The 13,793-nt window shown below is 32.6% G+C and overlaps 2 long non-coding RNA genes across 2 annotated transcripts; one reads left to right on the top strand and one right to left on the bottom strand.

Moving 5' to 3' along the window:
• Positions 1–3,947: 3,947 nt before the first annotated feature.
• On the bottom strand, positions 3,948–7,135 carry LOC126887824 (uncharacterized). Its single transcript, XR_007699225.1, has 2 exons — positions 5,782–7,135; positions 3,948–5,622 (listed from the first exon to the last, which is right to left on the bottom strand). It is a non-coding gene; the product is annotated as an uncharacterized LOC126887824 (long non-coding RNA).
• Positions 7,136–9,025: 1,890 nt separating this feature from the next.
• Positions 9,026–11,408, top strand: LOC126887825 (uncharacterized). Its single transcript, XR_007699226.1, has 3 exons — positions 9,026–9,492; positions 10,128–10,285; positions 11,228–11,408. It is a non-coding gene; the product is annotated as an uncharacterized LOC126887825 (long non-coding RNA).
• Positions 11,409–13,793: the final 2,385 nt, after the last annotated feature.

The raw sequence follows: 13,793 nt of genomic DNA, 5'->3' as shown, positions 1-13,793 counted from the left end.
AGTGGCCTCACACATGGACTAATATGGAAAGGAAAACTAATAATATCCGATTGTTTTTTTGGTTACTGTATACTTTTCTGTAAGTTTTCCTGGTACAATAAATAAAATAAAAATTCATTAAGTAGGTATTGTTTTGATGTTATTATCAGTAGGTATATTTTGAAAAAATCAGTATTGTAAATTGTTACTGAGAATATTTAAAAAATTATGAATTTATATTTTGAATGCTAATGAAGTTTTTAGACATCTTCAATTTTCTAGAAAGGAAACAGGAATTTAAAATAAATAATCATAGTGTAACAAAATATTACTTTTGACCGACCGTCGTATAACAGGTCCCATCTCCACGCAGGCATTCCACGACGATGTTTCTAGATAGATATGACGCGATGTAGCGGGACGGAAAGACCAGCAATTCTAAGAACGTCTGGACGATAACTAAAGATGGGCAGAATTTTCGAGAAATAACGATGGGCTATAAATTGGAACTGTTTTTGTAAATGAGTTTAGTGTATAATATAAATTCGTCTGTACAGTTATATAAATAAAGTCGTATATAAATACGAAATCGCTCGTTTTATTACAATAGTACAAAATGCTAATTAACATGTTATCTTTTCTACATTAGTTTCAGTGCAAGGTGTTTGTTGCAAACTTATTAATTCTGAAAATTATTTTATTTAAATGCACATCTGAAATGTACTCCTACTTAACATAATATTTATAGTAGAGAGGAAATTAATATTAAAAAATGCATATGATAATTTTTTATTACAGCCAACTTAATTTCAAAATTAATGATTAGTAAGTAAGTATAACAATAAGGGGGAAAACTCTTTACAAAATTAAATTATCAAAGAGAAAAATAAAATTTTTTTATGTACAACCTGTCTGAAGTTTAGAGTGAGTTTAGTGCAACAGTCTCATAAGCCCTAATAGCACAAGGACGTCCAATGGACGTCCATTGGACGTACTTCACGGACTTTAGGGACGTCCATTGGACGTCCGTTTTCGTCCGAGGAACGTCCTTTATACGTCCTATTTTGGTCCAAATGTCGCGCTACCGAACGTCCATTGGACGTCCATCTAAGGTCCGAGGGGACGTATATTGGACCTTAATCGGACGTAATTTGGACGTTGATCGGACGTCCTAGGGGACGTAAATTGGACCTTAATCGGACGTAAATTGGACCTTAATCGGACGTAAATTGGACCTTAATCGGACGTAAATTGGACCTTAATCGGACGTAAATTGGACCTTAATCGGACATAAACTGGACCTTAATCGGACGTAAATTGGACCTTAATCGGACGTAAATTGGACCTTATAGGACGTAAATTGGACCTTAATGGGACGTAAATGGGACCTTAATCGGACGTAAATTGGACCTTAACCGGACGTAAATTGGACCTTAATAGGACGTAAATTGGACCTTAATCGGACGTAAATGGGACCTTAATCGGACGTAAATTGGACCTTAATCGGACGTAAATTGGACCTTATCGGACGTAAATTGGACCTTAATAGGACGTAAATTGGACCTTAATCGGACGTAAATGGGACCTTAATCGGACGTAAATTGGACCTTAATCGGAAGTAAATTGGACCTTAACCGGATGTTCTAGGGGACGTGAATTGGACCTTAACAGGACGTCCAATTTTGGTCCAAATGCCACGTTGCCAAACGCCCAATGGAGGTCCACTTAACATCCGAAGGGACGTTCGGTGGACGTCAATTGGCCTTCGTAGGACGTCCCAGTTTGGTCCAATGTCTTGCTGCCGAACATCCATCTAATGTCGTGGGAAATAAAAAATATATTTTTTAAGGAACTTATATTACATCTTATATTAAATTACAATTATTGGATATTACATTATTTACATTAAATTACAATACACTTCTCCAAGAAATTAACGCACCACCTTAAATATGGGGTATTTTTGATGTCTCATATTTCCTAAACCTGTTGTTTCATCTAAGTGATTTTTTTATAATATTATAGCCTAGGCTATAGGTTACCTCCTTAAGCTTGTCATGCACAGGCAGCTATGCTGTAATATATGTACATTATATCATATCGCTCTCTATAGTAATGAGTGAGCCTGCAGACAGGAAACAAATGGTTCCGTATGTGCAGGCTCACTCATTACTATAGAGTGCGATGTGATATAATATATATTACAGTATAGCTCCCCGTGCATGACAAGCGTAAGGAGGTACTTAACCTATAGCCTAGGGCCTAGGCTAGAATATTATAAAAAAATCACTTAGATGCAACAACAGGTTTAGGAAATTCGAGACATCAAAAATGCCCAATTTTTAAGGTGGTGCGTAATCGGTTGTATATACAGGGTGTAACAAAAATACACGTCATAAATTAAATCACATATTCTGGGACCAAAAATAGTTCGAATGAACCTAACTTACCTTAGTACAAATATGCACATAAAAAAAGTTACAGCCCTTTGAAATTACAAAATGAAAATCGATTTTTTCGATTATATCGAAAACTATTAGCGATTTTTTATTGAAAATGGACATGTGGCAGTATTATGGCAGGAATATCTTAAAGAAAAATTATGGTGAAATTTGTTCACCCCATAAAAATTTTATGGGGGTCTTGATCCCTTAGATCCTCCCAAACTTTTGTGTACGTTCCAATTCAATTTTATTATTGTGGTACCATTAGTTAAATTCAATATTTTTGTTTCTTAGTATTTTTCAGATAAGGCAGTTTTTATCGAGTTGCGACTTCTTTTTTAACATGTCTACATAAAAATTTTATGGGGGTTTTGTTCCTTTAAACCCCCCAAATGTTTGTGTACGTTCCAATTAAACTATTACTGAGGTACCATTAGTTAAACAGAATGTTTTTAAAACTTTTTTGCCTCTTTGTATTTTTTCGATAAGGCACATTTTATCGAGATCTGGCTTCTTTTTTAATATGGTTCAAAATATACCTAAAAATGTAAAGCATAAATATGTCTGCATATTATTACCAAGTCTCCATAATCGTACTTAACCATATACAAATATGTGGTGGATTTGACAAATATTCAAAATATTTCGATAAAAATTGACTTTTCGAAAAAGCAATAAGAGGCAAAAAAGTTTTTAAAACGTGTTTAAATGGTACTACAATAATAATTAAATTGAAACGTGCACAAAAGTTTGGGGGGGTTTAAAGGAACAAACCCCCGAAATATTTTTATGGGGTGTCCAAATTTTACTATAGTTTTTTCGTAAGATACTGTTGCCATAATAATGCCACATGTCCATTTTCAATAAAAAATCTCTAATAGTTTTCGATATATTGGAAAAAATCACTTCATCTTGTAACTTCAAATGAGTGATAAAGGCACAGAGACTTAGATGGCGAGGTCACATTGAAAGGATGCCAAACACGAGGACTCCAAAAATGGTACTAAACTACACTACAGCTTCAAGAAAGAGAAGAGGAAGGCCGAAAAATAGATGGAAGCAAGAGGTCGAAAAAGATTTGGAAAGAATGGTGCTACAGGGTCAGAAAAGAAAAATGAATAACAGGAAGGAATGGAGAAAAATCACATATCAAGCCAGAGAAGATCTCAGTACATAAAGAAACGTGAAAATGAAGAAAAAAACAAACTTTTCAAGCCATGGGCCTCTAAGGCCCTTAGTGCTATTATATATATATATATATATATATATATATATATATATATATATATATATATATATATATATATATAACTTCAAAGGGCTGTAACTTTTCTTGTGTGCACATTTGTACTAAGGTAAGTTAGGTCCAATCAAACTATTTTTGGTCCCAGAATATGTGATTAAATTTATGACCTGTATTTTTGTTACACCCTGTATATATCTACATACTTCGTCTAATTTACTAACTGTTATTTATTTTAACTGAAATATTTAGGCGGTAGGTGTGTTCTTTTTTAGAATCACTTTGCCGAGTACAATGGAATTACAGCCACTAGACATATTTTATTATATACGCGTAGAAATAATATTTGAAGATTTCTATTAATGTTAACCTAAAGAAATACACAATAATATGTTTCATTTAATTTGTATAAATGGATTATAAAGCGTTTTTATGAAGCAGATTTGTTCGGATCACACTGTAACTGTAATCGAACGAAGGTGACATTTTAGAATAAATTGGTAACATTTATTTGACAGTTACGGTGATGACACTTCATATTTGTTTATATTCTTTACTATAAGTATCTGTTTTATTTATTATATTTACTGTTTTTATTATTTACTTTACTATAAAAAGATCCTCTACTATAAAAATATAAATTTCACCTAATTTTATAACGACTTGAAATAATCGAGGTATCTGACAACTTTTTTAGTTGTTATTGTAGACAAACTTATACAAAGAAACCTACCAGCTTTTTGCCAAGAGTTCGGAGCCGTTTTTTAATTATTAACAATGCAGTGCAAAAACTCTTGCACTGCAAATCTTAAAAGATTATAACTTAATTCTTGTTCTCTATTTCTTAAGTTTTTACTTATTTACATTGAATATTAATTTGTTTTGTTGTATAATCCACGTTTACAATAATTATGTGATATATTTGATTTAAAATGGATTCAGGATCTTTTTATACTTTGGCAACTATGTCAACTTAGATCTCTGGCGTAGATAATGACCTGCAACAGTAAGTAAATTAGATGGACTGTAGGTTATATTTGGACATTCCCTGGATATAGTCACTGATGTGACATACCTCCGATTTGTTTTTTCATGAGTTTTGTAAGAGAGACTAAAAACTTTTTTTATAGTCACCTCCTGTTTTCATATATTTTTTGACATGTTTTGTAGTAAATTCAACTATCTATTTACTACAAAACATGTCAAAATTTACATGTGAAAGCAGATGATCCTAAAAATGGTTTTTCATCTCCTACAAAATTCATGAAAAAGCAGATAGGAGAATTATTGTACATTACAATTCTCTGATGTTTGGGAAAAAGGGCTTAAGTCAGAATTGCACATCGATAATGTTTTGATGATTTCTACAGTACTGTAGTAGATTCTACTGTACATACAGTTTACATCTACAACAGTTTTTTTCTGGTCCAGAAATCATCAAAACATTATCAATGTGCAATTCTGACTTAAGTCCTTTTTGCCAAACATAAAAAAACAATCTGGTCATAACTGACCAATGAGCAATTTTAATTTAACCTAAATTACTACTGTTTCTTAAAATGAAGAGCTTACCCCATAGCGTCTCTTATCTAATCTAACAAGATCGTGCACTATTCTAACATACACAGGCACAGCACACAAGCACTATGCTCCGTTTTTCACTATCACCTATCACTCAAACTAGTTCAAAAGGCTTTGTCCTCTTCAATCTTCTAGTTTGCCCAGTAGTATCGAGGAGCTGGATTTCCTCGATATTCTTGAACTTATGAAGTTGTTGCTCGTGACCCTGCTATCTTCTTGATATTTGTTGATAAAGTAATAACTTATTATGCATGGACAATGTGGACTTTCTTCCAACTAGCCAATACACTTTTTATATCTCTCTTTTGCCTTTCATAGCCACAAGGCTATACATTTCCTTCTTGTTTTTTTTTTGTAGGCCACTTTCAGCTGATTCTAAAAAAAATTAAAATGAAGGGTAATTTTTCTATTCTTTACAATTAAAAATCAAAAGAAATAGGAAATAGGTACTATTTACAGGTAATAATATGCATGCATAAATGATTCGTTTCATAAAGAATAAAGAAAATTGAAAACGGATTTTATAATACTTACAAAATTGTTTAAACAAGAGATCCAGCCAGAGCCCAGAGCAAAAACTAGCAGCATAGAAAAAAGTGTTGTGTGATTTGACTAGCAGACAGTACAGCAGAAAAGCCACTAATTTCCATTTCCCACACCCCCTTATCGATGCATTTTTTTCCAATCAAAATTTTTACTAAATTTTTAGGTTATCGGTTATCTTATGAAAAACTCTTCTATGATGAAAATGAAATGTGATGACCAATGACCACGCGACGCTACATAGATACTCGCGCGGCAAATTTGAAAATGAACGCAAATTGAACAGTAAATGGCGAATGGCCTCTCTTAAAATCTTGTAATGGAAAATTTTACCCCTCCAGGAAGACATTGTACTATGTTCATAGAATATCTTGTGGTAACTTTCCACCCATAATTTAATCAGATAGATGTTCACGGAATAGAACGGTAGTACCTATATTCCTGGAATGTTTTGTGTTGTTAGGATTAAACTTTTATTTTATTTATTCTTGAATATTTCCTATTGTTAAACATTGTAACCAATAATTTACAAATAAGATTTTCATTACATTACATAAAATCAAAAACATGTTTTGGATATTAAACTATATAGTTTGTTTATAATTGTAATAATTGTATATACAATTTTGAATTAAGATTTAATCTTTTCGATTTAAACTACAGTAAAACCTGTGTTACCGGCCCCCTGCAAACACCGGCCACCTGTACTAACGGTCAGTTTAAAAATTCCCCAAACCAATTACAGTAAAACCTGTCAGTAACGGCCACTAAAAATGAAAAAGCTATTGGCCGATATAGAAAGGTGACCGGTATTGCCAGTTTTTGTAGTCCAGATATAATTGGTTTGGGGAATATTTAAACCGGCCGTTAGTACAGGTGGCCGATTTTATCAGGTGGCCAGTAACACAAGTTTTACTGTATATCTAGACTACAAAAACTGGCAATAACGGCCACCTTTCTATATCGGCCAATAGTTCTTTCATTTTAGTGGCCGTTACTGACAGGTTTGACTGTATTTCATTAACGTAAAGTTAACGCGTAAGTTAATATTTTATTGAATTATTTTGCTATTTGATCCCGTAATTGGTATAATGTGTCCAATATATTATATAAGCGTTCATAAAACGTCCGTATTTCGTCCAGTATGGACGTCCAAAGGACGTTCAACGTCGGACGTCCAAAGGATGTCCATATTTATTCCGTCCGAAGGACGTCCAACGTCGGACGTCCAAAGGACGTCCATATTTATTCCTTCCGAAGGACGTCCAACATGGGACGTCCAAAGGACGTCCGTTTATAGTCCATGGACGTAAGGACCAAAAATGGACCTATTTTGGACGTCCAAAGGACGTCGTGTGCTATTAGGGAGGGAGTTGAGATATTCATCTCTTAAGTGAGATCTCCAGAGCCTATTTTACTTCAAATCAGGCCCGAGGCACTACATAATTTTCGGGCCCCTAACAAAAATTTAATACAAATAATAATTTTTTAAATTTATTAATTATTTAATAGAAATATAGTTGCACCAGGAATTTAAATTTTTATTAACAATAAATAAAATTTATATTTAAATAATTAAACATTGTTGAATTGTTTAAAGTGCAAAAACTACCGTGGAATTTCTCTACTATGTACAGCATATTATTATAAAGTCCTCACGTAAGTATATTATAAACCAGCGGCTCCAACCACTAGTACAAAATATTAATTAGAGAGTATCCAACGGGCTGCAGACGGGGAAGATCGACAATGGATCAAATATTTAGAGTCAAGCAGAAGCAGGTCTTGAGCAAATCATGGGACACGGCATTCATGTTCACAACAACATGTCTTTAGACTTCATACAGGCATACGACTCAATCAAAAGGAACAGACTATACTATATGATCAGCTTATTTCAGAAAGGGACTCGAGTCATGTTAACTAACTTTCGAGATATGTATATGCAAAAAACTGTCTGGATATAAACTGCTTTTCTATAGTAAACGAGAAGTACGCCATACGATTTGTCTATTATTATAATATATTTAACCTGGTTCCTTTCTACAATAAACTATATGTCTACCACCGTAGTGAATAAATCCACTCTTAACAAAAAATAATAAAATACTGACTTAGGTCCCCTTCTGTAATAAGTTGTTCATATATTGGCTGAATTGGCAATACCACACAAGCTAATTAGACTAATTAAAGCCACAATGTATGAAACTCAGGCATGTGTACGAGTACAAAACCACCGGACAGACTTTTTCAAAGTCTCGCAGGGATTGAAGCAAGGGAGATGGACTGGCCCCAACATTATTTAACCTGGCACTGGAGTATGCGGTTAGGCAAATACAAACTGGACGAGAAATCTCCTGACCAACAGAACCGTTTAACTGGCCTCTTATGCCGATGATGTTAATATTATGAGTAGAACATGAACAGGAGCACAGGAAACATAAACAGAATTAAAAAAGCAAACGAAAAGGCTAAGTCTGGAAATTAACATAGAAAAAAACAAAAATAATGATACAGACGACAAGAAAAAATATAGTCCCACAAAATATTATATCTGAAGATGACATTGAAACGGTTGGAAAGTTTACATACCTGGGAGTAGAAATATGCCGACAGATCAGAAAATGGAGAAATACGGAAAAGAATACCGCAGGCAAACAGAGCTTATTTAGTCCGCTCCAATATATTTCGGTCTAAAAGTGTCTACCGAAATACAAAGATGAGAATCTATAAAACCTTAATTCGACTAATAGCATGCTATGGCAGTGAAATATGGGTCCTGAAAGAAACATCCAAAAACAAACTAGACACATTCGAAAGGAAAGTACTGAGGAGAATACTAGGACCTGTGAGGGGAAACGGAATCTTCACAATTCGATACAACAACGAGCTTTATCAACTTTATAAGGAAACACCCCTGTCCCCTAACAACACACAACATTCCAGGAATGTACTACCAAAGTTCTATCAATATTTGAATGTCCTGGACATTTAGGGAACATTCGGTGAACATCTGTTTAAATTATTCCTGGAATGTTACCATAAGACATTCTGTGAACATACTACCAATGTTCCTATATTTTAAGTTGCGAAATAATACATACGTGTAAGAGATACAACATTACTTATAACATACCAGACAAACTAAGTGACATTTTAGGCCTACAGTGCAATAATATGTCAAATTTAAAGAGTTTCCCAAGATTATAAACATACAAATGTAATAAAAATTATTGTTCGCGAATATTCAATTTGGAATGCGATTTTGTTAATAAAAAAAATACTTATAACTTATGCAAAACCCAAGAGAGGCATTTATATTTATTTCTTTTGCGTTCATTTTCAAATTCGCCGTGCATATATTTTTGTGCATGGCGCTTGAGAGGGCATCACGTGACTAAAAACGACCAACCAACGACCTCGCTTCGGCCATCTTGGCATCTTCATCTTGGCGACCTTGCCTTGCCGTGGATTGTTTTTAGTTGTTTGTATTATTTGTGCTTTTTAAGAATATTTTTTTAATTCGGATACTTTTATAATAGCTTTAATAGTATTATTAACATAGTGCATAAAATGGTGTCCTGTTTTTAACGCAGTTGGAGTAGCAGAAACAAATGTAGATAAAAAAATCTGCAGGAATAACGTTTCAATTATGACAGAAGCTCAAAACAAATGACTGTGAATGAAAAGCCCTATTAAAAGGTTAGTATGCAAATATGTAAACGAAAGCATGCCCTGTATTTCAGAAAATAAATTAATACTATTAATACCCTAATAATACTATTCATAAAAAATCTTTTAAGTAACGTAGATATAACAAAGTGAATAAAAGGCATAAATCAGAAGAATTATTATTTTATTTTATAAGTTAATAATTGGTCATATCCATTTATTATTTTAATAATAATTGTGAATAAGCCACAAACTTCGCTTATTCCTAACTAAAATAGTAAATAGAGATAGGTAATAACAAAAGGATTTGTAAAACTAAAATAATTCTTTTTGCGTTTTTGCTAGTGTATGCGTTTATAAATAGGATGGTAGACCACACACTATAATATGCAGTACCAACTAATGAATACACAGAATATTATAGTCGATTTGCTAAACTCAGTCTCAGTACTAATTACTGTAATTTTGGCAAAATTGGCCAAAAACAAAAAAAATTACCTACTAAAATCACTAGCCAGTTGTGTCTGAGTTTGGGGAACCGACTATACTAATAAACAATTTCTAAGCTGTTTTATAATAATTTTGTGAGTTCATTAATCATATTTTTTATTTAAAACTAAAATTTGTTAATAATGCTTAGTAATGCATATATTTTGTATTTTTAGCTTTCCAGAAGATCCTGCGAAGAAGGCATGAAGTATAGATCAGATTTGTTAATAGAGGAGTATGTTCAAAACACTTTTTAGAAAAAGATATTGACAGAACTTCACTTTCATCTGTTCGTTTGAGAGACTGTGCTGTTCCAATAGCTTATGTCACACAGGTATATGCATAACCTAATTAATAATACAGTCCGTACAATATAGATACTGTTGTAATTCATTATCTACATCGGAGATCTAAGTTGACATTGTTGCCCAACTACAAAAAATTTTTGAATTCATTTTAAGTCAAATATATCACATAATTATTGCGAAGTAGATTATACAACAAAACAGATTAATATTCAATGTAAATAAATAAAAACATCAGAAATCGAAAACAAGAATTAAGGTATAATCTTATGTTACAGTTATTAAGGTACCAAGGGTATTATAGGGATATACGTTGACCGAAAGCGTTATTATTATAATACCTGTGGTGCCTTCAACGTTTAATGCCCGACTAAATTATTCTTTATATGCGAAAAATTTGAATGAATTTTGAATTGATTAGTTTTTAAATAAGTACATTTACCAGTAACAGTAGTAACGTAATTGTGGTAACCATAGTTTTACTTAGGTTGATATTTGTCAACTTGACAGTATCTAAGTCGTTATTTAAATTTAATGCCCAAGGGCGTTATATCGTACTTAACAGACTTCGAAATGTCATTATTTGTCAAATAATGTACCAGTAGGACATTAAAGTAAATAATAAAAACAATAAATATAATGAATACTAAATACTTATTTGTTTGTGAAAAATCTATTTCTTTGTGGCTTTTTTGTAATTAATTATTCTAATGGGGAAATAAGCCACAATTTACTTGAAAAAATAATTTTATTAAGGTTTCTACTTCCACATCGGATGTCGTTGTCAAAATACAAAATGTTCATTATTATTATTTTATTTATTAAATATTATTTATTATTTATTTAAATATTATTTAATATTTATTTTTTTATTATTATTATTTATGCATATTATTACCTGTAAATAATATTTCTTCTGATTGTTAATTGTAAAGGATAGAAAAATTACCTTTTATTTTATTTTCTTTTAGAATCAGCTGAGAGAAGTGGTCTACAAAAAACCAGAAAGGAAACGGAATATGTGGGTACGAAAAGCAAAAGAAAGGTTTACAAAGCAAATGTGACACATTTTTTTATAATATTTAGGAATGTCAGCAAATTACATTAAAAAATGTATGTAAAGATTTTTTGCAATAAAAATGTTTATATTTATCAAGGATGTATTATTTGGTATGGCCATATATCGTCAGTGATGTGACAGTACCTCCTATCTGTTTTTTTCAAGAGATTTGTAAGATAGACTAAAAACTTGTTTCGGCCACCTCCTGTTTTCATATATTTTTTGACTTGTTTTGCAGTAAATTCAACTATCTATTTACTACAAAAAAAGTCAGAATACGTACGAAACCAGAAAGTGACCTTAAAAAATGTTTTTCGTCTCCTGCAAACCTCATGAAAAAACATATAGGAGGTATTGTCACATTACTGACGATATATTTCAGTGAATGTCTAAAAAATATACTGTGAATGTTCAAAGAACGTTCGTAGACATTCATGGAATGTTCTAACAAGACATTCAGTCTAAAAATATACTGTGAATGTCCAAAGAACATTCATGGAATGTTCCAACAAGACATTCAGTCTAAAAAATAGACTGTGAATGTCCAAAGAACATTCGTAGACATTCATGGAATGTTCCAACAGAACATTCTAAGAATATTTAAAATGCTGACACAGCACTTTCCTGGTACTTTCCAGGGACATTCGTGTGCATTTGGGACATTCCAGGAATGTTTTCAATGTCCTGTGTGTACATTCTAGGAACATTCATGGAATGTTTTGTGTTATTAGGGTCAGACTTCATTAGAATACAAATATTGTAATGGGCTGGACATGTAATAAAAATGGGAGAGGATAGGCTATAGTCGATTCGCTAATCGGAGACACAGCTGTCTACACTACAATCACAATAAAGATGCACTAGAAATAAACAAGCACGAGTAGCACTCCCAAATCATGATTTGGGAGTGCTCCTCGAACATTCAACGTGTCTTGGTTTGTTTATTTCTACATAGTGCATTTTTATTGTGATTGTAGTGTAGACAGTTGTGTCTCAGATTAGCGAATCAACTATATCAAAAAAAGCAATGAACGCTAGGATGCAGATGCAGGGAAAGAGACCGGTTGGAAAGCCTAGAAAGTGCTGGGAAGACACAGTAACCAGCGATGCACAAGTATTTTTAGAAGTCCGTGTATGGATAAGAGCAGTCACAGATAAAAAAGTGTGGAGGCAAAAAATAAAGAAGGCCAAGGCTCAATTTGGGTTGTAGTGCCACAGAACAAGAAGAAGAAGTTCATAATGGGAGGAGGAACTTCCTTTTTGCGCACTGTTTTGAGGTGTAAAATAAGATAATATTTCATCTTTTTGTGCTTGCCGTTTCTGTTCTCTTAATTTTTTGCTTTTTTCGTTTCTACTGACACTTAAATGATTGTAACTCATGATAACGAAACGATTACTTAGATAAGAAAAATAAGTGTTTACAGAAATTTAATAAACGACTGATGATTAATGAATAGATTAGTTGAACTTAAAATGCACAGGACTGAAAACTAATACATACAATCAAGCAATACCTTATATCTTTGCATAAAACGGCATTAAACATCAAACTAAATATTAAATTTAAAAGTGCATTTTAAATAAATACGACAAAACGTGACGATGACTCTTTTTAATTCTACCTCTTGGCTCTTGTATCTGTAATTCCTCGTAGTGGTGTATAAATTTTGCTTATTGTTATTGGTGCCGACAAGGCAATCTATTATACCTACTCTTATTGCATTTTTATGATGGTTTATGGTTTAAGAATGGTTTATGGACTTATGGTTCATGAATATCACTCTAACCTAATTTGTTATCATTTATCATTTCCTGTTCGTAAAATGAAATCATTTTGAAAATTTATTTTGTTTTTTCAATAAAATTTTTCTTTTAGTGATGTTTTCGGGCCCCAATAAAATGCGGGCCCGAGGCAGGGGCCTCATGGGCCTAGTGGTAAAATAGGCCCTGATCTATACCGATTTTTAATAAAGTTCATTTGAGCCAAACATAGTCAAATTGCCAAACACTAGGTATATTCTGAATTTATTGACGGTCCGCACAAAACTAGCCCACGGTCCGGATGCGGACCGCGATCCGCTAATTGGTGACCCCTGCTCTAAAGTTCACTATCCATTCTATCCGTTCACAATGAGTATAAAATTATACAAATGAGTACTTTCAGAGTACAGGATTTGCAAAGAGTACGGTTTGCGAAAAAAGAGTACAAAACTCAGTAAATGAGTAGGTACAGTTGGTCACCTTAATAAATTCTAAGAAATTTTCGTTGATCTTCGCAATGTCCTATCGGTGTAAGAAACAAAACTTAGATATTATATCATTATTGTTATTATTGTTCTGTTTTACTGGCATATCTCTTGCACAGTCTAATATGATTAATTTAAGTATTATAATATGACCATTAATAATTTTGTGTAGGTATCTTTAAAAAATTAATTTTTCTATGGTTTTGTGTAATAGGTACTAGCAGGAAAAAA

This window comes from Diabrotica virgifera, chromosome 7 (assembly GCF_917563875.1).
Source record: "Diabrotica virgifera virgifera chromosome 7, PGI_DIABVI_V3a".
In the NCBI taxonomy this organism is placed as follows: Eukaryota; Metazoa; Arthropoda; class Insecta; order Coleoptera; family Chrysomelidae; genus Diabrotica; species Diabrotica virgifera.
Note: the sequence above shows the minus strand (reverse complement) of the source record. Positions and strands in the feature narration are given on the sequence as shown.